Consider the following 27,478-nt stretch of genomic DNA (forward strand, 5'->3'; position numbering starts at 1 on the left):
AGGGGATCTTCCCAACCCAGGGATGGAACCCAGGTCTCTTAAATCTCCTGCATTGGCAGGCAGGATCTTGACTACTAGCACCACCTGGGAAGCCCTCAATTTCAATTATTCTATTCAAATTGATGCTTCTAACAAGTGGCTTTCTAGTTAATGAATATGTTTACAGATATTTTAATTCTTTCTTAATACCTTCTTTCTACTCTGTTCTCAAATTTATCACATTTCTGCAATAATTTGCCTATTGTCTCCCTCCCTCACTAGACTGTGAGCCATTGAAGTGCAGGCGCTGTGTGTAAACCTTCTTTGTATATCCAGGTCTTGATAATGCCTGGTAACAAGTAGACACTGAAATTTTTACTTTTTGAAGCACATAACATAGAAGAGTTTTTCAACCTCAGCACTGTTGATACTTTGGGTCATATAATTCTTATTGGGGGGGTGGGTGCTGTAACATACATTGTAGGATCTATAACTGCACTCCTCACATCTACTCACTGGATGCCAGTGGTCCCCACCCACCTACCCAAAATATCTCCAAAAGTTTCCATATGTCTCCTGAGGGGGACGAGGAATCACCCGCAATTGAAAACCACTGACAGACAAGAATGCACACACATGCACAGATAGAAACATGATGCTTTTAATGTATTAATATATTTTTTCAAATTTCTTTGATTAGGCAACAAGTACACAGCATACAAGAATCTAAAGTATGAAAGGATATATAATAAAAGGTAAATTCCTCTCCCTCTTCCATCTCCCAGTCAGTTTTTTGTATATTATTCTAGACCTGAAATATCCAACAGATGCCACTAACACGTGATTGTTGTGAACTTAAGCTGTGACTTGTTCTAACTGAGATGTGCTAAGTATAAAATTTGTGATGGATTTTGAAGACTAAAAAAGTGCAAAATATATCATTAATAATTGTTTTACATTTACATGTTAGAATGACAATATCTTGGATATACTATGTAAAATAAAATATATAATTAAAATTTATTTCACCTTTAATAAAGCCATTTTACCACAGCTACTAGGAAATTTTAAATTACATATGTGACTTACATTATATTTTTGTTGTATGGTACTTTCAAATAAACTTTCTGTGGAGCTATAAACATGCAGATATGCATATATAATGATAAACTTTAACATGTATACATTGTTTTATTTTATACTTAGCATAAAAATTGCATATGGTACTTAGTAAATACTTAATAGATACTCACTGATTGAATCAATAAATAATTGAGTGATTATATGTATACATATACAATTGACCCTTGAACAACTAGGAGGTTAAGTCCAAAATCTGTGTGTATTTTATACTTGACTCTCCAAATATGCTTGCTATTCCGCTGAATCTGAGGTCCCACATCCCCTCATTCAACCAGCCTTAGATAGTGTAATACTGTAGTATTAACTGTTGAAAAAAATTCACATATAAGTGGACTCAAACAATTTGAATCCATATCACATCCGCATATTTCATTTTATTCGAATGATACAAATATTTTATTATGATCTTCATTTATTTCATCTGTAAAATGGGCATAATAACAATATTGTTGTGAAAATTAAGTATTTATATAAGAACTTAGAATAATACCCATCAGATTACTATAATCACATATCATTACCCTTCCCTTCTTTGTTATCATTATTGTTTTTGTTGTTACTATTTTTTTAAGTAACTTTTTTAAAGATGAGGAAACCAAATATCAGGGAGGATAATGCCCCTAGGTTACAAAGCTGGCACCTTGGCTGGTCAAAGCAGGAACCTTGCGCTTTGACTTACAAATTCATGCACTCATCTCCATCTCATGATGCCTCATTATAGTCATTTAAAAACACACAAAAAGAAAGCATGTACTGCACAGATCCTGTTTTTAAATTCCATTACCTTGTATCCAGTATCCTTGCCTGGAGAATCCCATGGACAGAGTAGGCTGGTGGGCTATAGTCCACATGACTGAAGTGACTGATCTCCCAAACACGCACCTTATAAAAGGTACCAGCGCTTCCCAGATGGCACTAATGATAAACAATCTGCCTGCCAATGCAGGAGATGTAGGAGACATGGGTTCAATCCCTGTGTTGGCGAGATCCCCTGGAGAAGAAAATGACAACCCACTCCAGTATTCTTGGCTGGAAAATTCCATGGACAAAGGAGCCCCATGGGCTACAGTCCATTGGGCCACAAAGAGTCGGACACAACTAACTGACTGACACACACACATAAAAGGGACCAAGAATCTTAGAATATTGTCTACCTCCACTTCAGGATTAGGAAAGTACAAATCTGAAATATTTTGATATACCAGTAAGGATGTGCTCAAAAACTGGATATGCAGGAGCTTTGTGTACATTTCTGAAACTTTCAGGTAAATTTCCAGTAATTTCAATTATTTCAAAATATGAAGTCTAAAAAAATAGTAAAAACAATGAGGAAATTTTGTTTGGAATGTCAAAACACATATCTATGTAATTTATGGGTTAAAGAATTTATAGTGGAAGTTGATATTTAGAATTGAATGAAAGGAATTTACTTATCTAAATCTGTGGGATACAGCCATGATGGCAGTTGGAAGGAATTACAAAACTTTTAAAACTTATGTTAAAAATAGCATAAATATAATGGGACAAGTGGATATTATGTACCTCCAAATGTGATGCATTTAAGAAAGACATTATATCATCTTTTTAGTATTTTTGTCAAAAATATTTCAACTGCTTCTAATTGTGAGGAAGCAGTCAGACAAACTGAAATTGTGGACATTCTACAAAACACCTGGGCTAGATGCTTAAAAATGGTGGTCATGAAAGTCAAAGAAAAAAACCCAGAACCCACTTTTAGGTTAAAAAAAAGAAACAACACCTTTTTTTACCTAGAGTAAAAGAGGCTAGGGTAACCTATCACCTAAATGCAATGCTTGATCCTTGTTTGGGTCTTGAATTAAACAAACAAAAAGCTATAAACGTTATTCAGACAACTGGGGAAATTTGAATATAATATTACTACATAGTATTAAATTTCTTGATTGTGATAATGGTATTATGTTTGTGTGGAAGAGTATTTTTATTCTGTAAGGGTGACATATGACATGAGCAATGATATAGATAGAAAGATGATAGAACAGTGTGACAGATGTTAGCACTTGGACTAGAAGAGGAGTACTCTGATTTTTTTGTTTCTTTAGTGGCTTAGTCATGCCTGACTCTTGCGACCCCATAGATTATAGCCCACAAGGCTCCTCTGTCCATGGGATTTTCCAGGCAAGAATACTGAAGTTGGTTGCCATTTCCTTCTCCAGGGGATCTTCCAGGCTCAGGAATCGAACCTTCATCTCCTGCACCGCAGGTGAATTCGTTACCACTGAACCACCTGGGAAGCCCTGATGTGCTGTGCTGTGCTTAGTTGTTCAGTCATGTCTGACTCTTTGCAACCCCATAGACTAGCCCACCAGGCTCCTCTGTCCATGGGATTCTACAGGCAAGAATACTGGAGTGGGTGGCCACGCCCTCCTCCAGGGGATCTTCCCAACCCAGGGATCAAACCCAGGTCTCGTTGCAGGCAGATTCTTTACCGTCTGAGCCACAAGGGATGGTCCAAAGCCCTAAGAGTTGAGTGTTAGTTATATTGTGAGGTTTTTATTGTTTTTATTGTTTTTTATTTTCTCATTATCTCAAGCTTTAAAATTTAACAAACATTTGTTAAGCTCTATGTGCTGAGAGCATAAAGATAAATAAACAAGGCTCTCTTCCCCAAGAAATCCTAGTTTTGTGGAAGAGTTAACATGATCATTGCTGCAGTACCTGCTGATAGTATAGATGCTAAAAAAAAAATACACAAAATAAGGAGGAAATTTTGTTAACAAAAGTTATTATTGCTATAAAAGCTCAAAAATAAAGAAAAACTTAGAAAATTAAATTCTTCTATGGCATCACCCAGAGATAATTTTGTCAACATTTTGCTGATTGATTTCCTTTCAATGCTCTTACTGTGCATTTCCCGTTCTTCTTTCTCACTGTCACTCTCACGCTCTCTCTTTCCAGTGGAGAATGGAAATACTAAATTGAAGTCACATTGTATTTTCAGTTTTGTTCTCTGACTCCTCCACTCACTATATCATTGTAGAATCTTTTCCATGACATTATATTTTTTTGAAATGTCCATTTTAATGGCTTCACAGTATTCAATTACATTGTTGAAGATTTTGACCATTTCCAAATATTGTCTATTGTAAATAGTTATAATTAGGAAATGATTCAGAGAAAAAGTGTCTAAATGTCAAAGGAAAATGCTACTGTTAGTTTGAAAATGGGTAATTTTTAAAAAAAATAAATTTATTTATTTTAGTTGGGGGCTAATTACTTTACATTATTGTAGTGGTTTTTGCTCTACATTGACATGAATCAGCCATGGGTTTACATGTGTTCCCCATCCTGAACCCCCCTCCCACCTCCCTCCCCATCCCATCCCTCTGGGTCATCCCATTGCCCCAGCCCTGGGCATTTGTCTCATGCATCGAACCTGGAATGGTGTTCTGTTTCACATATGATAATATACATGTTTCAATGCTATTCTCCCAGAACATCCCACCCTCACCTTCTCCCTCAGAGTCCATAAGACTGTTCTATGCATCTGTGTCTCTTATTCTGTCTCGAATATAGGGTTATCATTACCATCTTTCAAATTCCGTATATATGCATTAGTATACTGTATTGGTGGTTTTTTTTCTGGCTTACTTCACTCTGTATAATGGGCTCCAGTTTTATCCATCTCAGTAGAACTGATTCAAATGTATTCTTTTTAATAGCTGAGTAATACTCCATTGTGTATATGTACCACAGCTTCCTTATCCATTCGTCTGCTGATGGACATCTAGGTTGCTTCCATGTCCTGGCTATTGTAAACAGTGCTGCGATGAACATTGGGGTACACGCGTCCCTTTCAATTCTGGTTTCCTCAGTGTGTATGCCCAGCGGTGGGATTGCTGGGTCACATGGCAGTTCTATTCCCAGTTTTTTAAGGAATCTCCACACTGTTCTCCATAGTGGCTGTACTAGTTTGCATTCCCACCAACAGTGTAAGGGGGTTCCCGAAAATGGGTAAATTTTTATATACTCCTTTCATTTATAATGTAGCATGTAACCCTTATCTAATTTTCCAGTTTATAATCCTTATCTAATTTTCTAGTTTATAATACTGCTATATTCATTTCAGTTCAGTCGCTCAGTTGTGTCCGACTCTTTGCAACCCCACGGACTGCAGCACGCCAGACCTCCCTGTCCATCACCAAATCCTGGAGCTTGCTCAAACTCATGTCCATTGAGTTGGTGACGCCACCCAACCATCTTATCCTCTGTCATCCCCTTCTCCTCCTGCCTTCAATCTTTCCCAGCATCAGGGTCTTTTCCAATGAGTCAGTTCTTTGCATCAGGTGGCCAAAGTATTGGACCTTCAGCTTCAGCACCAGTCCTTCCAATGAATATTCAGGACTGATTTCCTTTAGGATGGACTGGTTGGATCTCCTTGCAGTGCAAGGGACTCTCAAGCACCTTCTCCAACACCACAGTTCAAAAGCATCAATTCTTCAGCACTCAGCTTTCTTTATAGTCCAACTCTCACATCCATACATGACTACTGGAAAAACCAAAGCTTTTGACTAGATGGACTTTTGTTGGCAAAGTAATGTCTCTGCTTTTTAATATGCTGTCTAGGTTGGTCATAACTTTTCTTCCAAGGAGCAAGCATCTTTTAATTTCATGGCTGCAGTCACCATATGCAGTGATTTTGAAGCCCCCAAAATTAAAGTCACTGTTTCCATTGTTTCCCCTATATTATCTACTAGTGGCATTTTATACTGAAATAACAATGTAACTTATGTAAGCTTATATATTAATATTGGGGTTTCCCTGGTGGCTTAAAAAGTGAGGAATCTGCCTGTAATGTGGGAGGCTCTCTGGATCAGGAAGATCCCCTGAAGAAGGAAATGGCAACCCACTGCACTACTCGTGCCTGAAGAATTCCATGGACAGGAGCCTGGCAGGCCACAGTCCATGGGGTCACAAAGAGGGAACACAAGTGAGCGACTAACATTTTTATCTTTTTACATATTAACATGAAATATTTGTTAAAAAATATAGTTCTCCACTTGATTTTTCAACTCCCAAAAGGAAATTTTAATGTAACAATGCATTTCAAGGGAAACATTTTGTATTATTAAAAATAATTTGCTGCATTTAAAAATTTTCTCCCTCTAACCTTTACCCCTCAAACTTCTCTACTATGGGTTTTATCCATTTAAATGAAAATGTCTTGTGGATTTATGTAAGCTTATTTGAAAAATAAACTACCTGAAAGATTTAACAGTTAAAGGTAAATTCACCCATCCTTTTGGGAAAAAGATGTAGTGTTGTTTGGAAAAGTTTAGAGAGGGAAGCCACGCTTATGCACCATTCACGGGGAGTAACAACAGAAGAAACTTTCTTATAGGATGATATAGCAATACCCATTAAAAATTTAAATATGTATAATCATGTTGCTGGAGCTTCCCCGGTGGCTCATGGGTAAAGAATCCACCTGTCAATGCAGATGTGGCAAGAGTCACAGGTTTGGTCCCTGGGTCAGGAAGATCCCCTGGAGAAGGGATTGGCAGTCCACTCCAGTATTCTTGCCTGGAAAATCCCATTGACAGAGGAGCCTGGCGGTCTACAGTCTGTGGGGTCACAGATATTCAGACAGGACTTGGCAACTGAACAACAACAACAATAGCCTTGTTGCTGTGGGCTGAAAGTTTATCTTCAATCATTTATATACTGAAACCCTAACCCTCAAAGGTGATGTTATTAGTAGGGGGGGGTCTTTCGGGGTTGGTGAGGTTGTGAAAATGGAGCCCTCCTGGACAGAATAAGTGTGTTTATATCGAGTTGGCCAAGAAATTCGTTCGAGTTTTTTCCATAAAAAAGAAATCTCACTGAGCTCCCAGCCCCTTGTGCTACAGCAGGATACAGTGAGTTCTGCAGTCAGAGAGAGTTGTCACGCTGATCTTGGACTTCTAGCCTCCAGAACTGTAATAAATTTCTGCTGTTTATAAGCCACCCAGTCTGTAGTATTTTATTATAGCATCCTGAACAAAGTAAGATACATGTTCTTATTCTTAAGATTTTCAAAATGCATACAGCAAACTTTTAATTGTCCTCAGGAGGCAAAGAATAAATGGATAATGAAAACATTAAATTCCACTGATTTACACACAAGCTTCGGTTCCCCACATCATTAAAGATTTTACTAAATCTTCTAAGAAATGGCAAAATGATGGATCACAGTGTGATCTTCTGCTTTACTCTAGCCCCAAACTGCTCTTAATAGACATGCTGATTAGTGAAATGGCTAAATAGTTAGCAGCAGTGAGACATAGTAGAAACAAAATGCTTGCATAATCCCCTAAAAGGACAATCAGTCACTAAATAATTAAGGTTGACTATGCAGTAGATGTAAATTATGCTTAACAAATCCCTTCTGCTCAGCCCTTTCATTATATCGTGCAAAATGGATTGTATGGAGGAAGTCTTTCCATAAATGGTTCATGGTGGAGGAGGTGCTAGAGTTTCAATGGGGATTCTAAATTAATTAAATGATCTAAATACAGAGAAGAGAAAAAAGATAATTAACAAGATACCAAGTGGCTGGCCAGTACTGAAGTCTCTAATCCTCTTGAGAGACTCCCTTTATGTTATCTTGAGTCCTGTAGAGAAATGGTAACAAATCAAATTGACTAGCTACATTCACAGAACACATTTATAATCATGTAAGTGTCCTTAGGTGAAGTAAATCAAAGCTTTTTACCTCATAGAGTCACAACTCACTATTTTCTTAATGAGCAGGACTTTCTATTGGATATTTTCAGCTAGTCCTCCCATTTTGAATCTCTGAAGACATGAAATGTGTATTTTAGCCTGCTAACAATTTCCTGGGCTTCCCTGGTGGCTCAGTGGTAAACTATCCACCTGCCAGTGCAGGAGACACAGGTTTGATCCCTAGGTCGGGAAGATCCCCTGGAGAAGGGAATGGAAACCCACTCCAGTATTCTTGCCTGGAAAATCTCATGGGCAGAAGAACCAGGCAAGCTATATAGCCCATGGGATCACAAAGACTCAGACATAACCAGCGATTAAACAACAACAGTTACCTGCTACACTTCCTAAAATTTTTACCTTAAATATATCCAAAATATTACATATGTGTGCGTGTGTGTGTGTGTGAGAGAGAGAGAGAGAGAAAGAGGAAAATTGTGACAGTCCAGGAGTGGGCCAGGAAATTGGAAAAGTAAACTTACCTCAACTTCTAAGGTCTGTTTCCTCTAACATATGATGGTTGTTTATGTTCAAAATCCTAAAGTTTACGAGAAGAAATCAACATTGTCCTTTTGATGTTACTTTTTATATCAAGATTCATGTCTCTTATGTTTAAATCCAATTGCCAAGTTAGATGAAATTTATTTTACAGATACCATAGTGTCTGAAAGCATTTCATCTTCTCATTAAATTATTATGTATTTTAATTTATAATTGTAGTTGTTATTTTTAAATCAAATTCCTTGATGTAAAGTGTTACATACTTTTGGAGTATAATATTTTTCTTAGAAGTCAATCATTGCTATATTATCTTTCCTTTTCCTTTAGCAGACTCAACTTAAAAATTCAACAAAATTTATTGACAGCCAGCTACTCATCTTGCCTAGAGTAGGGACAGCTTCACGTAGTTCAGTTCTAGAAACCCCTCTATAAAGTGGAAATTCCTCTGTGATGACCTGGAGGGGTGGGATGAAGTGGGATGAAAGGCAGGCTCATGAGGGAGAAGATACGTGTATACTTACAGCTGATTCACTTTGTTGGTTGTATGGCAGAAACCAACACAACATTGTAAAGCAATTATCCTCCAATTAAAAATAACTTAGGGACTTCCCTGGTGGTCCAGTGGTTAGACATTCAGCTTCCAACGCACGGGACACAGTTCCATCCCTGGTCAGGGAACTAGGATCCCACATGTCATTGGGCAACTGAGCCCAAGAGCTGCAGCTAGAGAAAGCCCTAGAGCTTTTTCTGCAACAAAGTCCCAGCACAGCCAAAATTTTTAAATTAATTAAAATAAATAAAAATATACTGTAGAAACAAAAAAAAGATATATCTTTTCCTAAGAAAAATAAAGTGGAAATCTGTAAAGGAATCTCCATGCTCAAACAGAGGGTTACAATTTTATAACTTAAGTAATATTAAAGAACTTAACATTTTAAAAAGTAAAGAAAAATATGTTATGAACATCCAACAATTATAAACATGTTAAACTAGTAAAATTGAACTCTAAATTATGGAATTATAGATTTGATTGTTGGAAGGGACTTTATCAGTTTATCTAATTTAATCCCCTTATTTTGAAAATGAAAAAACTGAGGTACAAACAAGTGAAACAATTCTTTACAAAGTGAAAGTTGCTCAGGTGTGTCCGACTCTTTGTGGCCCCATGGGCTATACAGCCCATGCAATTCTCCAGGCCCGAATACTGGAGAGGGTAGCCCTTCCCTTCTCCAGAGGATCTTCCCAACCCAGGGATCGAACCCAGGTCTCCCACATTGCAGGTGGATTCTTTACCACCAGCTGAGCCAGCAGGGAAGCCCTTCTTCCCAAAGCTATACATATTATATAGTAGCAAAGATGAAGCTAGAAACTAAGACTTCCAGTTTAGTGCCACGTCCAATCCCAAAGAAAGGCAATGCCAAAGAATGCTCAAACTGCCGCACAATTGCACTCATCTCACACACTAGTAAAGTAATGCTTAAAATTATCCAAGCCAGGCCTCAGCAATACGTGAACCGTGAACTTCCAGATAGTCAAGGTTCTCTTAGAAAAGGCAGAGGAACCAGAGATCAAATTGCCAATATCCGCTGGATCATTAAAAAAGCAAGAGAGTTCCAGAAAAACATCTGTTTCTGCTTTTTGACTATGCCAAAGCCTTTGACTGTGTGCATCACAATCAACTGTGGAAAATTCTTAAAGAGATGGGAATACCAGACCACCTGACCTGCCTCTTGAGAAACCTGTATGCAGGTCAGGAAGCAACAGTTAGAACTGGACATGGAAGCAACATACTGGTTCCAAATAGGAAAAGGAGTATGTCAAGGCTGTATATTGTCACCCTGCTTATTTAACTTATCTGCAGAGTACATCATGAGAAATGCTGGGCTGGAGGAAGCACAAGCTGGAATCAAGATTGCCGGGAGAAATATCAATAACCTCAGATATGTAGATGACAGCACCCTGATGGCAGAAAGTGAAGAAGAACTAAAGAGCCTCTTGATGAAAGTGAAAGAGGAGAGTGAAAAAGTTGGCTTAAAGCTCAACATTCAGGAAACTAAGATCATGGCATCCAGTCCCATCACTTTGTGGCAAATAGATGGGTAAACAGTGGAAACAGTATCAGACTTTATTTTTCTGGGCTCCAAAATCACTGCAGATGGTGATTGCAGCCATGAAATTAAAAGATGCTTACTCCTTGGGAAGAAAGTTATGACCAACCTAGATAGCATATTAAAAAACAGAGACATTACTTTGCCAACAAAGGTCTGTCTAGTCAAGGCCATGGTTTTTCCAGTGGTCATGTATGGATGTGAGAGTTGGACTCTAAAGAAAGCTGAGTGCCGAAAAATTGATGCTTTTGAACTGTGGTGTTGGAGAAGACTCTTGAGAATCCCTTGGACTGCAAGGAGATCCAACCAGTCCATCCTGGGGGAGATCAGTCCTGGGTGTTCATTGGAAGGACTGATGTTGAAGCTGAAACTCCAATCCTTTGGCCACCTGATGTGAAGAGTTGACTCATTGGAAAAGACCCTGATGCTGGGAAGGATTGAGGGCAGGAGAAGAAGGGGATGACAGAGGATGAGATGGTTGGATGGCATCACCAACTCAATGGACATGGGTTTGGGTAGACTCTGGGAGTTGGTGATGGACAGGGAGGCCTGGCGTGCTGTGGCTCATGGGGTGGCAAAGAGTCGGACTCGACTGAACTGAACTGAACTGACCACCTGATATGAGTAGTGTACAATTTATATCCCCCCAAAAACTTTAACCTCAAAAAACAAATAGAGTAAGAAATAATACATAAGTAAGTAGATGCTGATATATTATAAAAATAGCATGTAAAACATGGTTATTTACCTAATAACTATGTTAAACCAACTGTGTTAATAAAGTATATTAGACAGCAATGATTTAGGTTATGGCCATCTTAAAATTTAAAACTACTTTATAAATTTCTTGTCTTTCAGTAATCTTCTAGGAGCAAGAGGTAAGAAGTTTTTTAACCAATCACTTGATAGCCTTCGCAAGACATTAGAGCAGTCAATAATACTTACTGAACATTTTTTACTGTTGGGCCAGAGACTATTCTAGGCCACGCGGATGCAGTGGTTAAACAAGACAATGAAAATGTCTGTTCTTATAGAGTTTATATTCTAAGGAATGTGCATGCACATGTATGCACATATGCATACACGCATGTGCAAGCATGTGTGGTGGGGGGCAGACAAAAAAACAAAAACGAAAATATCATAGAGTGATAAGGGCTGTGAAGAACACATGATGCTGTGATAGAAAACAGCTATAGGCTGCTTTAGATTGGAAGGTCAGTGAAGGTGTCCAGAGGAACTGAGTCCTAAAGAAAATAAAGGGGGAGTCGGGAAATACTGGTGAAGAGTATCCCAAGCCACAAAACCAGAAGCTATTGTAAAGGATTTAAATTGGAGATAAGGTTGGCACACTAAAGAAACCGTAAAAGAAGGAAAATAATAAATATAAGAGCAGAGATAAAATAGAGGCCAGAAAAACAATAGAGAAAACAAACAAAGCCAAAAGGTGGATCTTCAAAAAGAACAAATTGACAAATCTTAAGCTAGGTTGACAAAGGAAAAAAAGACACAGAAAATTCATAACCAATATAAATAAAAATGGGATCAGTATTAACAATTATATAGAAATAAAAAGCATTATGAGAGTACTATGAACAATTATATACCAACAAATTAGATGACTTAGATGAAATGGATAAACTCCTAGAAACACAAAAGCTACCAAGGTTGAAACCTAAGAACTAACTAGTAATGAGATTGAATCAGTAATAAAAAATCTGACAAGGCAAGCCCTGGACCATGGCTTCACTGCCAAACATTTAAAGATGAACTAACACCACTCCTTCTCAAACTCTTCCAAAAAACTGAAGGGGATGAACACTTTCTGACTCAATCTGTGAGGTCAGAATTACCAAAGCCAAAGACCAGCAAGACAGGAAACTACAGATCAATATCCTTTATGAGCATTGATGCAGAAATCCTCAACAAGATACGAGCAAATAGAATTCAGCAGCATATGATAAATATTAAACACGATGACCAAGTGGGATTTATTCCTAGAATGTAAGAATAGTTCAACATACGAAAATCAATTAATAATCAATCAATGTAATGCACCACATTGGGCTTCCCAGGTGGCGCTAGTGGTAAAGAACCCACCTGCCAACACAGGAGACATAAGACGCAGGTTTCATTCTTGGGTCAGGAAGATCCTCTGGAGGAGGACATAGTAAACCCACTCCAGCATTCTTGCCTGGAGAATCCAATGGACAGAAGAGCCTGGCGGGCTACGGTCTATAGGGTTGTAAAGAGTCAGACACGACTGAAGTAGCGTATCACAGACACATGCCCATATACCTCTTTAACAGAGTGAAGGGGGGAAAAAAAACCCACACGTGATTAATTTCCTTCAAGAACTTTTCCTTTGCATTCACAGCTTGGCTAAGTGGTCATTGCAAGAGGCCTCACTTTTGGCCTATCTTGGCTTTCTACGTGCCTTCATACTACACTTAATCATTTCTAGCTTTTATTTTATTTTTAACATTTATTTATTTATCTGCATCAGGTCTTAGTTGTGGCATGCAGGACTTTTCATTGGGGTGCAAGCTTCTCTCTAGTTCCAGCAGTCAGACTTAGTTGCCTTGAAGTATGTGGGCTCTTAATTCTCGGACCAGGGATCAAACCTGTGTCTCCTGCATTGGAAGGCAGATTCTTAATCACTGGATCATTAGGGAAATCCTTTGATTTATTTTTTAGTGTTCTATTTGTGTTTAAAGATGATATATATTTTATTATACACACATATATACACATATATCATTCATTCCTTCTACATTTAGTACCATTTTTTTTGCTATTACAGAAAATAATCTTGTATACATCCTGAACATGTCTCCTTGTACACATTGGTGATAATTTCTTCAGAGTATATATCTAGAAGTGAAATTTCTGGGAAGTAGTGTATGTGCATCTTTAATTATACTAAACATTGCCAGATGCTCTCCAAAATGATTATACAAAGTTATACTACCACCAGCTATACTTGAGAGTTTGTTTTCCTATGTGCTTGACATGCTTGGTATTGCCAGACTTTTCTTCTCTGTTAATCTTACAGGTTCACAGTGGAACCACCTTATCTTTTCCCCCCTTTTTTATTGACACATAGTTGATTTGCAACATTGTACAAAATTCAGCAGAGTGACTCAGTTTTACACACATATACATTCTCTCTTTTTCTTTTTTTTTGTAACCAAAACTTTAATCCCAAGGATTCTTACAAAACATATTACAAATGACAGCATGAAAAAAGAATCTTACACAGTAACTCAGTTCAGCTGTACAATGTACCCTTAAACTGGCAGGATATTTGGTATCTTGAGTAGTCTCAAATTTCCAAATAAAGAATGTTACAAAGAGCTGTGTATTCTTATAAAGCAATCACAGAAGGAACTTACAACCTAAAGAAAAGGTAAACTAACTTCCTTGAAACTTCTTAGATTCTACACCAACTGGACAACCTTTTGTCCAATGTGAAGAGTAGTGGAATTTTTAAACCTCTAATATAGTTTAAGGGTGCAGCTTTAATTTTTCCAGCTGGCTTTTGAGTTCACAGCAGCTTTTAAAAACTGCTTAACTACAGCTACATATCATATCCCAGCTATGTTGAAAAAAATCTTCCAATTTTTGCCAGTTTTTGTTTCCATAATGTTAAACATTGACTTTACCTGGGCAGGAGTTAGAGGTTTATTATCAGCCTATGCAAGACTAAAATTCAAAGCAAATTAAATTTTGTTTAAGGGAACATTGTAAAGTAACAATTCTTGATATTACATGCCTCATATGATCCATTTCAAACCACAGAGAATTACACCTTTGTGTGTCACTGTTCCAACAGACAAACAAATGTGAACAGCTAAAACATTTTAAAAATGCACCAAGCTTATGAAGTCTCAAAGAGAACTTGAATTTTCTGTACATACTCCTGTCAAACGAAGTTATTTCCTGTACACCACTCCTCTTGCAAACTGATCTTCCATTTCCTTTCATTTGACCTAGATCTGCTATGAGACCTAGAGAAAGATCAGGACGGCTTGTGATTTGTCTCCCGGGGACAGTGATCTCTCTCTTCTCCAATCTCTAGAAAGGGACCTGCTCCGGCGGCGGGAGAAGCTTCTCCGTCTTGGAGATCTGCGTGGAAGTGGAGGACTCCTCCTCCGATAACCATCTCAAGGGCGACGACCCCAAGAAGGAGGTGGGCGGCGATTTCGACTTCCCTTTTCATCATTGGATAGTCCCCTCTTACTCGGCAGCCACACGATGTTCTCTCCCGTCTAGCTCTCGGACAGCATCAGCTGCATCTCGGGGATCTTCGGACTGAACAAAAGCAAAGCCAGGACGGTTTCTAGCAACCTACACACTTCGGAGTGGTCCCTAATAGCCAAAAGCTCCTTCCAATTCAGTCTTGTTGCCATTGTTTCCAAGATTATCGACATAAAATTTACAGTCCAGTGGACAGGAATCACGATGCTTTTCGAGATCTTAGGTTAGAGATGCGGAGGTTCAAATCCACAGAGGTCTTCCCGGTCCCCTCCCGCCCGGCGTTCCCAGATGCGCTCGCACACCGGACGTCCACGAAATGGCCTACGTTCTCTTTCTAAAACATTCTTTTCCATTATGGATTATCCCAGGAGATTAGATATAGTTCCCTGTGCTATACCGTAGGACCTTGTTGTTTAGCCATTCTAAATGTAATAGTTTGCATCTGTCAACCCCAAATTCCCAGACCATCTTTCTCCTCTCCTTTGACAACCACAAGTCTGATCTCTATGCTTGTGAGTCTGTTTCTGTTTTGTAGCCAGGTTAATTTGTGCCATATTTTAGGTTCCACTTATAAGTGATATCATATGGTATTTGTCTTTCTCTTTCTGGCTTACTTCACTTAGTATGATAATCTCTAGTTGAATCCATGTTGTTGCAAATAGCATTATTTTCTTCCTTTTTATGGCTGAGTAGTTGTATGTATGTACCACATCTTCTTTATCCATTCATCTGTCATTGGGCATTTTGGTTGCTTTCATGTTTTGGCTACTATGAATAACCCTGCTATCTTTTTGAATTATAGTTTTGTCTGACTATGCCACAGTATCTTTGAAACAATAAAGCAAAGTGCAATGAAACAAGGTATGTGTGTACCAAGAATAACCTCATTAACACTTTTGAGAACATAGTGAGATTTTACTAATTTAGACAACAGTAACATCATAATTCATACACTGAAATTAAATTTACATTGATATTACACACTTTTTGGCATTCCTTGGCATTGCCTTTCTTTGGGTAATGAGTTTGAGTACACTCCAGGAGTTGGTGATGGACAGGGATGCCTGGCATGCTGCCGTCCATGCCAGGTCGCGAATGAGCAACTGAACTGAACTGAACATATTTTTTACAAAAGAAAATACTTTAGAAACTAAACATATAAACCTGGCTCCAAAGAGCATTATAAAATATTTATCTTTACAACCACCTCTATGTTGTTCAGCACTCAGTCGTGTCCAACTCTTTGCAACCCCATGGACTGCAGCATGCCTTCCTTCACCATCTCCTGGAGCCTGCTCAAACTCATGTCCATTGAGTCAGTGATGCCATCCAACCATCTCATCCTCTGTCGACCCCTTCTCCTCCTGCCTTCAGTCTTACCCAGCATCAGGGTCTTTTCTAATAAGTCAGCTCTTCACATCAGGTGGCCAAAGTATTGGACTTTCAACTTAAGCATCAGTCCTTCCAATGAATATTCAGGATTGATTTCCTTTAGGATTGACTGGTTTGATCTCCTTGAAGTCCAAGGGACTCTCAAGAGTCTTCTCCAGCACCACATTTCAAAGCATCAATTGTTTGGCGCTCAGCCTTCTTTATGGTCAAACTCACATCCATACATGACTACTGGAAAAACCATAGCTTTGACTAGACAGACCTTGGTCAGTAAAGTAATGTCTCTGCTTTTTAATATGCTGTCTAAGTTTGACATAGCTTTTCTTCCAAGGATCAAGAGTCTTTTATTTCATGACTGCAGTCACCATCTGCAGTGATTTTGGAGCCCAAGAAAATGAAGTCTGTCACTGTTTCCATTGTTTCCCATCTATTTGCCATGAAGGGATGAGACCGGATGCCATGATCTTCGTTTTTTGAATGTTGAGTTTTAAGCCACCTTTTCACTCTCCTTCATCAAGAGGCTCTTTAGTTCCTCTTCTCTTTCTGCCATAAGGGTGGTAGCATCTGCCTATCTGAGGTTATTGGTATTTCTCCCAGCAATCTTGATTCTAACTTGTACTTCATTCAGCTGGCATTTTGCATGATGTACTCTGCATATAAGTATAATAAGCAGGGTGACAATATACGACCTTGATGTACTCCTTTTCCAATTTGGAACCAGTCCATTGTTCCATATCCGGTTCTAACTGTTGCTTCTTGACCTGCATGCAGATTTCTAAGGAGATAGGTGAGGTGGTCTGGTATTCCCATCTCTCTAAGAATTTTCCACAGTTTGTTGTGATCCATACAGTCAAAGGTTAGCATAGTCAATGAAGCAGAAGTAGATGTTTTTTCTGGAATTCTCTTGCTTTTTTGATGATCCAGCGGATGTTGGCAATTTGATCTCTGGTTCCTCTGCCTTTTCTAAATCCAGCTTGAACATCTGGAAATTCTCAGTTCACGTACTATTGATGGCTAGCTTGGAGAATTTTGAGCATTATTTTGCTAGCATGTGAGATGAGTGCAACTGTGCAGTAACCACCTCTGTACAAACAGTTATATGTTGGCAGTTACCTCTGAAGCTGGCCACAGTAAGTATTCAATAATCGTTTGCTGAAAGAATAAACATTTTATCTTGTAGTCACAGAGCAGCTTAATCTATTAATGAAGCAGTGGATCTTCTATAATCCTCTACCCAATCTTGTACTTTAGTTATAAAAGTATGTTGTGGAGAATTAGACTGTAAATCAGATGTTTTCACTATGTCTAAATGCCTCCAGCAGGTTTGAATTAATGATGCTTCTGTTGATAGAAATAGGAAATTTTAAGAATAAGATAATAAGAATCTATTGGCTATTTCACAAGTCATTCTTTTTTATTTTTTTTTTACCTTTTGACCTCTAATACCTATTCTTTCCGCACCCACCCCCACTTCTGACAATCACCAATTTGTTCTCTATATCTATGAACTGTTACGTTTATTTTTTAGATTCCACATATAAAAGAGATCGTAGAATATTTGTCTCTGACTTATTTCACTTAGCATAATGCCCTAAAGGTCCATCCATGTTTTGAAAATGGCAAGTTTTTTTTTCATTTTTAAATTTGTTAAGCAATCTCGACATACTTGACACACATATTTGTTTGTATATATACACTGCATCTTCTTTACCCATTCATCCATCAGTGTACAGTTAGGTTGTTCCCATATCTTGGTGCTGTAAATAATGTGACATTGAACATGGAGTTGTGTATCTTTCTGAATTAGTACTTTCATTTTCTTCTGATAATACCTAGAGGTGGAACTGCTGAACGGTATGGTAGTTATATTTTTAGTTTTTGAGAAAACTCCATACTGTTTTTCAAAACGACTGCACCAATTGGCATTCCCACTGACAGTTCAGAAGGGTTCCCTTTGCTCCACATCCTTGCCAACACTTGTTATTTCTTGTCTTTTGATAACAGTCATTCTAGGAGATGTGAGGAGATATCCTACTGTGGTTTTGATTTGCACTTCCCTGATGATTGAGGATGTTGAATATCTTTTCTTGCACCTGTTAGCCATCTGTATGTCTTCTTTGGCAAAATCTCTCTTTAGATATTCTGTCCATTATTTAATCACGTTGTTTTTGTTTTTGTTTTGGCTATTGAGTTGTGTGAGCTCTTTACATTTCCTGACTATTAATTCTTTATCAGGTGATTTGGAAATATTTTCTCTCAGTCCATAGGTTGCCTATTCATTTTGTTTATGGTTTCATTTACTGTGTAGAAGCTTTTTAGTACCATGTTGTTCTATTTATTTATTTTTGCTTTTGTCACTTTTGCTTTAGGTGTCATTAAAAAAATTGTAGCCAAGACCTATATCAAGGAGCTTAGCACTTATATTTTCTTCTAGAAATGTTATGGCTTCAGGTCTTATGTTCAAATCCTCAATCCATTTTGAGTTAATTTTTGTGTGTAGTATAAGATAGTAATCCAGTTTCATTCTTTAGTATTTGGCTGTCCAATTTTCCCAACAACATTTGTTGTAGAGACTGCCCTTTCTTCATTATATATTCTTGGTCCTTTATCATAAATCAATGGCCCCTGTGTGTTGGTCTGTTTCTGCGACCTCTGTCTTGTCCCACTGATCTATGTATCTGTTTTTTTCCCAGTACCATGTTTTGTTTTATAATGCTTTATATTGCAGTTTGAAATCAGGGAGCACGATGCCTTCAGCTTTTTTTTTTAATTAATTTATTTTTTAATTGAAGGATAATTGCTTTACAGAATTTTGTTGTTTTCTGTCAAACCTCAACATGGATCAGCCATAGGTATACGTATATCCCCTCCCTTTTGAACCTCCCTACCATCTTCCTCCCAATCCCATCCCTCTGGGTTGATACAGGGCTGCTGTTTGGGTTTTCTGAGGCAAACAGCAAATTCCCGTTGGCTATCTATTTTACATATGGTAATGTAAGTTTCCATGTTACTCTCTCCATTCATCTCACCCTCTCCTCCCCTCTCCCCATGTCTATAAGTCTATTCTCTGTGTCTGTTTCTCCATTGCTGCCCTGCAAATAAATTCTTCAGTACCATTTTTCTAGATTCCATATATATGTGCTAGTATACGATATCTATCTTTCTCTTTCTGACTTACTTTACTCTGTATAATAGGCTCTAGGTTCATCCACCTCATTAGAACTGACTCAAATGTGTTCCTTTTTATGGCTGAGTAGTATTTCATTGTATATATATACCACAATTTCTTTCTCCATTCATCTGTTGATGGATACCTAAGTTGCTTCCATGTTCTAGCTATTGTAAATAGTGCTGCAATGAACAGTGGGATACCTGTGTCTTTTCAATTTTAGTTTCCTTAGGTTATATGCCTAGGAGTGGGATTGCTGGGTCATATGTTGCTTATAGGGCTTCTCTGGTAGCTCAGATGGTAAAGCATCTGCCTGCAATTGGGAGACCTGGGTTCAATCCCCAGGTTGGGAAGATCCCCTGGAGAAGGAAATGGCAACCCACGCCAGTACTCTTGCCTGGAAAATTCCATGGATGGAGGAGCCTGGTAGGCTACAGTCCATGGAATTGCAAAGAGTCAGACACGACTGAGCAACTGCACTGCACTGGCTATGTTGCTTTTATTCCTAGATTTTATGGAATCACCATACTGTCTTCCACAGAGGCTATATCAATTTACATTCCCACCAACAGTGTAAGAGTGTTCCCTTTTCTCCACACCTTCTCCAGCATTTATTGTTTGTAGACTTTTTGATGATGGTCATTCTGACCAGTGTGAGGTGATATCTCATTGTAGTTTTGATTTTCATTTTTCTAATAATGAGTGATGTTGAGCATCTTTTCATGTGTTTGTTAGCCATCTGTCTCCTTTGAAGAAAAGTCTGTCAAGGTCTTTTTCCCACTTTTGGATTGGGTTGGTTGTTTTTCTGGTATTGAGTTATATGAGCTGCTTGTATATTTTGGAAATTAATCCTTTTCAGGTTGTTTCATTTGCTATTATTTTCTCCCGTTCTGAGAGTTGTCTTTTCACCTTGTTTTTAGTTTCCTTTGCTGTGCAAAAGCTTTTAAGTTTAATCAGGTCCCATTTGTTTACTTTTGTTTTTATTTCCATTACTGTAGGAGGTGGGTCATAGAGCGTCTTGCTTTGATTTGTGTCATTGAGTGTTCTGCCTGTTTTCCTCTAAGAGTTTTATAGTTTCTGGTCTTACATTTAGGTCTTGAATCCATTTTGAGTTTAGCTTTGTGTGTGGTGTTAGGAAGTGTTCTAATTTCATTCTTTTATATGTAACTGTCCAGTTTTCCCAGCACCATTTATTGAATAGGCTGTCTTTGCCCCATTGTATATTCTTGCCTCCTTTGTCAAAAATAAGGTACCCATAGGTGCATGGGTTTATTTCTGGGCTTTCTATCTTGTTCCATTGGTCTATATTTCTGTTTTGTGCCAGTACCACACTGTCCTGATGGCTGTAGCTTTGTAGTATCATCTGAAGTCAGGAAGGTTGATTCCTCCAGGTCCATTCTTCTTTCTCAACTGCTTTGGCTATTCGGGGTCTTTTGTGTTTCCATATGAATTGTGAAATTTTTTGTTCTAGTTCTGTGAAAAAGCCATTGGTAATTTGATAGGGATCGCACTGAATCTGTAGATTGCATTTGGTAGTATGGTCATTTTCACAATATTGATTCTTCCTACCCAGAAACATGGAATATCTCTCCATTTGTTTATGTCATCTTTGATTTCTTTCATCAGTGTCTTATAACTTTCTGTGGAATTCCATCACCTCCACTAGCTTTGTTCATAGTGATGCTTCCCAAGGCCCACCTGACTTCGCATTCTAGGATGTCTGGCTCTAGGTGAGTGATCACACCATCATGGTTATCTGGGTCATGAAGATCTTTTTTGTATTGTTCTTCCGTGTATTCTTGCCACATCTTCTTAATGTCTTCTGCTTCTGTTAGGTCCATATCATTTCTGTCCTTTATTGTGCCCATCTTTGCATGAAAAGTTCCCTTGGTATTTCTAATTTTCTTGAAGAGATCTCTAGTCTTTCCCATTCTGTTGTTTTCATCTATTTCAATCAAACACAGGCCCCCAAATTGAAAGTGCTGAGTCTTAACCACTTGACCGCCAGGGAATTCCCTAGTTTTCAATATGTAAGCTTTTCACCTTCTTGGTTAAATTTATTCCTGAGAATTTTATTCTTTTTGATGTAACTATAAATGAGATTGTTTTCTTTATTTCTCTTTATGTTAGTTTATTTGTGTATAGGAACACACCAAATTTTTGCATATTGATTTTATATCTTGCAACTTTACTGATTTTGTTTATTAGCTCTAACAGTTTTTAATGGCATCTTTAGGGTTTTTTGCATATAATATCTTGTCATCTGCAAGTGACAGGTTTACGTCTTCCTTTCCAATTTGGATGTCTTTTATTTCTTTTTCTCACCTAATTACTCTGTGTAGGATTTCCAATACTGTGTTGAAAATAACTGGTGACAGTGAACATCTTTGTCTTGTTTCTCATCTTAGAGGAAAGACTTTCAGCTTTTCACCATTGAGTATGATGTTAGCTGTGGGTTTGTCATGTACAGCCTTTATTATGTTGAGGTACAGTCCCTCTATTCTCATTTTATTTAGAGATTTTTTTGTACATGGATGTTGACTTTTGTCAAATGCTTTTTTTTTGTTTTGGTTGAGATAATCATAATTTTTATCATTCATTTTGTTTTAATGTGTTGTATCACATTGACTTCATTGCAGATATTGAATGATACTTACACCCCTGGAAAAAATCCTACTTGATCATGTTGTATGGTCCTTAAAATGTGTTGTTGAAATCAGTTTGATAATATTTTGTTGAGGATTTTTGCATCTACATCCATCAATAATATTGGCCTATAATTTTCTTTCCTTTGGTATCCTGTCTGATGTTGGTATCAGGTAATGCTGACCTCTTTAAATGAGTTTAAAAGAGTTTTCTCCTCTTCTATTTTTGAAGAGTTTGAGAGGGATTGGTTTAATTCTCTTTTGAATGTTTGGTAAAATTCATCAGTGAAGTTTTTAACTTTTGTTTGCTGGGAGATTTTTAATTACTGATTCAGTTTCATTACCAGTTAATTGGTCTGTTTAGATTTTCTCTTCCACCATGATTCAGTCTTGATAGGTTGTATGTTTTTAGAAATTCTTTCATTTCTTCTAGGTTGTCCAATTTGTTGGCATGTAATTGTTTATAGTAGTCTCTATGATCCTTCATATTTCTGTGGTATCAGTTGTAATATCTCCCTTTCATTTCTGATTTTAGTTAGTCCTCTTTTTTCTTTACTTTTTGAATCTTAAGCATGTAAAAATCAAGAAGGAAAATGTAGTTGGAGCTAACTAATTCCAGTGGTAGCACAATGATAAGAAATTCTAGGAATTCCTGTTTTAGCTCCTATCTGTTCCTGAAGCTGTTTTACAAATGTGTCATTAAATTTATGACTTATCTTTTCAACAAATTCTCCTACTTGCTTAATTTACCTTGAATTCATTTTGTTGCTTGCAGCAATATTTGTATTCATAATTTTCAGAATTTTAGAATATTTTCTTAGGATAGATTTGATAGCATTGGGATTATTGAGTACAATTTCTTGACGGTTTTCTGGCCTTTTATATAAATACTTTTTGTTGTGATTGCAGAGGCCAAACTAAATAGAAAAACTTTTCTTACTTCTGCAGTGATATGAACATTCTGATAACGCAGGAAATGGCAACAGTAATTGCTTTCATTACAGTCTATGTAATTTAGAACAAGAAAAAGGAATTATTTTTTTAATCATCTGCACGCATTTATGTGGTAATAGGCACTATTGTTTTAACTTTTCTAACGAGGTCATTATAAACCTAAGATGTTAGCTTCATACCAAAGACAGACTTGTGCATGTGCATGAATGTGTGGGCTGACTGGGTTGGGAGAGGTGGAAAGGGTCTGAAAAATGAAGGGTAGAGTGGGAAAGAGAGAGAAAAGAGATATAGTGGAAATGTGCAGGCCATAGATATATTAACCAGTTTACCTCTCGGGCATGCATAAAATAAAGGCTTCAATTCTAAAACTGATTGATGGTAATAATTCTTTCCAACCTAACTTGTTCCTTCTATAAATTTTAAAAAGATTTTTTCTGTTATTATGTATTTAAATTCATTACTCTGCTTTGAAGTTCCACTTACCAATAGTGAATACAGTTGTGGATCTTAATAAACATTTTTTTTTAAATCTATTCTAATTCCATTCCCTCATTTAACTTTGGGAACTTCTGTTAAACACCATGACAAATGCCTAAGAGTTGCTGGGGGAAAAAAGCCAGACTAAATTTGACGCTGGTCATCTTATTATTTCTTTGTAGCCTTGCCTCTCCAAAAAGACTAATGTTTATCTTTGAATTGTTGAGAATTCTTACTTTCAGAATTCTTACTTTCAGAAGACAAAGTACCCTTTGTCTAGGGGTAATTTTTATGGTGTGGGACGTTTAACTTACTTATTAAGAGTAAAGCAAATGAAGTCTGTAGTAAATGAAAAAAATATTTGTGACTTTCCATGAAGGTCAGGGCAACCACATTCTAAAATCATCAGCAATGCTGCTTGGTTTAAAGAGTTAGGTCTATTTCACATTTTTTTAAGACAAAACTTTTTAATTTACTTGGAAAGAAAAAGATACATGTTTTGTAATGTAGGCTTTGAGATTCACACTTCTTTTCTGTACAGACACAGCTCAAGATTTGACACACTCAGTATTTCAAGATATCATTTATATATGTAATCTAAAATATGACACAAATGAATATATCTATAAAACAAAACAGCTCACAAATACTTTGTATGATAATAAAAATATGACACTTGCAATTTTTTAAATTGGGCTTATTTACAAAATTTTCAATATTTTATATGTTATTTCTGTTGTATCAGATCTGAAACAATCATCGCATTTTATTCACACAATAGTCATTCATTCAAATAAGGCATTTATTGCGTACCTACTATATACAAGACAGTGAATAAAGCAGAGAATGAAAGAAATGACCTGCTCTCGTGGTGCTAATACTCTAATGAAGGATGGAATTTAAAATAAAAACATCTAAATATATTATAAACCGAGTGAGAAATGTTATGAAAAGAAAATAAAGCAAGACAATAACAACAGTGATGACTATGCTATTGTGCAAAATTTGCTCAGAATCTTCCTTGACACAGTTTATAGTCTCCTTCTGGAAATCAACATAACTTAAGGGTCAGCTAGTAATTCCAGTGCCTAAATCCTTCAAAGAATCTACCATATCTAATATTTAATGCACACACACATTTCTTAGAAAAGTTTTTCATATTTGACCTGATGAACTATATATCAAAGTACAATGGTATTTGGTAATATGTGAATAATGGAACAAGGTTAACCAAATATGGTTTACTTTTTGAAATACTGAATGTCCTTTACCTGTAAGCAAATTGTGTTGTTAAAGTTTATTTTTAAATATGTATTTGAATCTCTGAATACATTTTCCCATAGAAACAATATTAAGTATAAAGATATACATCCAAGCCTGTTATTCAGCTGAAGGACAGTTTATTGAAATAGTAGAAAATAATATTGCCTCCAATTACAGTAACTGAATAAAGTAGAAAATCTATATAAGAGAATCTGATCCTTTTTCTTGAAGGATGACACTGTAGAAAATTATGTTCATTAAGAGGAAAATAGAGAGAACATGAAGAGAACATTGAGGGGACTAAAGTGCATGAAAACTTTAGAGGTTTCTGGAATTGGTTATTTTTTATATATAATTGTATTTTAAAGTTATAATTTTCTTTAACTTCTAAGAAACCATGTCATTAAGCACTACTCATATTTAAGTCATAATTAGACCTGACTTTTTCCCCCCTCTCACAAATTAAGAAGAGACAAAAAAAGGGTAGGACTTCTCTTAGTTTTGGAAATAATCAAAGAGGCAAAAAAAAAACCGCCTACTTATAAGAATATTATATTTTAGCTTTATTTAAAATTACATGGTTGGAAATAAACTCAATGTCCAACAGTAGGAAAATGGTAAAGAAATTTAGACTTGATATATATTGAATACACCAAAAAGAAAGTTTCTGAAGAATATTCAATGAAGTAGAAAAAAATAAATAAATGTTCACTGGAGGATAAAAGCTAGTAACAAGACTGTATAATACTGTACGATTTTTCTATAAAATTTTCAACCAAAAATTTGAAATTATTATCTCTGGGTGTAGAGTGATTGGTATTTTCAAGATTTTTTTTTTTTTTTGCATTTTTTATTTCTATGATCTGCATTGTTGATTTTTGCATTTTTGAAGGTATTTTTCAGAGTCTGATTTGCATATGAGGAAAAGCAAATAAGGAAAGGGTTTTAGTATAACTGTTAAAACATATTTTAAAGAATGAGTGGGGAAAATAATACTCCTAAGAAAGAAACGACCGGAAAATATCTGTTTTTACTTAATTCTTCCCTAAGTGAAAGAAACAGCCTGATGGTAAAGACACTGGGCAGAAAGTCATGGTGGCCCCAGATTTCATGACCTTTGTGACAGGCTCCTATATTAAATTCCTCCTATTGAACCACATGGCGTGGACCCTGTTTTCCTGATTGGATCCTGACTAATAGTGGTAGTTTTCTTCTAAGAAGAAGTACTAAGAAGCAGTACTCCCTCAATAACACAAATCTGATGTATGAACAAACGTGCCTTGTTGTGCACTGATCACTTACCTGTGTCTCTCTTCCTCTGCACCCAGCCCCAGCCCGCCTTCGCCTTTGCGCTATGTCTCTCCCTTGCATCTGCTGCTGGCCATCCTCAGCCAGCAACCAGTGGCCCCAGGGTGAAATCTGAACTTAGATCAAGGGAGTTTGAATCTCTTTCAGAAAGAAGATTATCGAGGAAGAATCCTCACTTAAACGTTGTCCTAGACTCACAGACTCAGAGAACAAACTTATGGTTGCCAGGGGGCAGGATGGAGGGAAGGGATAGTTAAGGAGCTTGGGATAGACATGTACACACTGCTATATTTAAAATGATAACCAACAAGGTCCTACTGTATGGCACAGGGAACTCTGCTCGATGTTATGTGGCAGCCTGGATGGAAGGGGAGTTTGGGGGAGAACCTGCTCAGTCGTGTCCAACTCAATGCCACCCTTTGGACTGTAGCCCACCAGGCTCCTCTGTCCATGGGATTTTTTCAGGCAAGAATACTGGAGTGGGTTGCCATTTCCTCCTCCAGGGGGTCTTCCCCACCCAGGGATTGAACCCATGTCTCCTTTGTCTCCTACATTGCAGGTAGAGTCTTTACAACTGAGCCATTGGCAAAGCCCATGGATACGTGTATATGGATGGCTGAGTCCCCTGACTGTTTACCTGAAAGTATCACAACGTTGTTAATCGGCTATGCCCCAGTACCACATAGAAAGTTAAAAAAAAAGTTGTCCAAAGCTTCACAATAAGAGCAATATGCTCCAAAATACAGTGCCTGTTCTTACATCTATTGTCAGTGTTACAGGTAATCAGGACCATCTGATCTGGATTCTGTGTTTCTGCTGGGCAGCAAAAATTTTTACTGGCATTCTAACATTAAATGAGTCCCACTGAATTGCAGGAATCAAAAGATAATTGTCATGTATTTCCTTGTATTTGAAGTTTCTTTAAATGAGCCTCAAGAAGAAGCAAACTTTTTTTTTTTTAAATCATGTGGGTGGTTTCTAAAAATGTCAAAGATTCAATATATTGCTTTGTCCAAAACACTGAGATAGAAACATAGTTTCCCCTGTAATTCTTTCTCTTATTATCTTTCTAAATTGAAAAGAAAGAAAATACTATAGTAAAAACCAGTTAAAGATAAAAGTTTCAAAGCAGTGTGCTTCATTCTGTCCTACCAGTACACAATGAAGCATTTCACTCGGTGGACCAGTGTGAGAAAATGGGATTCATAGCCACCCTTGATCTAAAATACATTGCTGCCTCTAGGCCACTCTTTCCTTTTATACTCCTTGTGGTGGAAAATCAACAATTACATTGATGTCAAAATGGTGTAGAAACAGATAGGATAATTTTCAGAATCAAAATCCCAAAAGTGTATTTGCATCTTTGAACTAGAGTAAAGCAATAGGAGGCTTTGTCTCAGTGAACACACGCAATAGAACCTCTACCTTGATAGAATGTTGATCTATGTAAAATGCAGATAAACATCAACAAAAGGCAGGCTGGACATCCATTGTCTCATCAGAGCTGCTGCCGATTATTTTAGAATTTTAATTCTTTATAA

The 27,478-nt window shown here is 37.1% G+C and overlaps 1 protein-coding gene and 1 long non-coding RNA gene across 2 annotated transcripts in view; one reads left to right on the plus strand and one right to left on the minus strand.

Moving 5' to 3' along the window:
- The window catches only part of LOC145506617 (uncharacterized), a 150,076-nt gene extending 134,487 nt beyond the window's left edge, over positions 1 to 15,589 (plus strand). Inside the window, exons 2-3 of the transcript XR_014054095.1 lie at positions 680 to 734; positions 14,466 to 15,589. The gene's annotated coding sequence lies outside the window, so the exon portion shown is untranslated. The remainder of the gene's footprint in view (positions 1 to 679; positions 735 to 14,465) is intronic.
- Positions 13,641 to 26,054, minus strand: LOC145506995 (uncharacterized). The gene is made up of 2 exons (XR_014054495.1): positions 25,932 to 26,054; positions 13,641 to 17,462 (listed from the first exon to the last, which is right to left on the minus strand). It is a non-coding gene; the product is annotated as an uncharacterized LOC145506995 (long non-coding RNA).
- Between the last annotated feature and the right edge of the window lie 1,424 nt (positions 26,055 to 27,478).

Source organism: Giraffa tippelskirchi, chromosome 1 (assembly GCF_054371585.1).
Source record: "Giraffa tippelskirchi isolate mGirTip1 chromosome 1, T2T-mGirTip1v1.2.pri, whole genome shotgun sequence".
In the NCBI taxonomy this organism is placed as follows: Eukaryota; Metazoa; Chordata; class Mammalia; order Artiodactyla; family Giraffidae; genus Giraffa; species Giraffa tippelskirchi.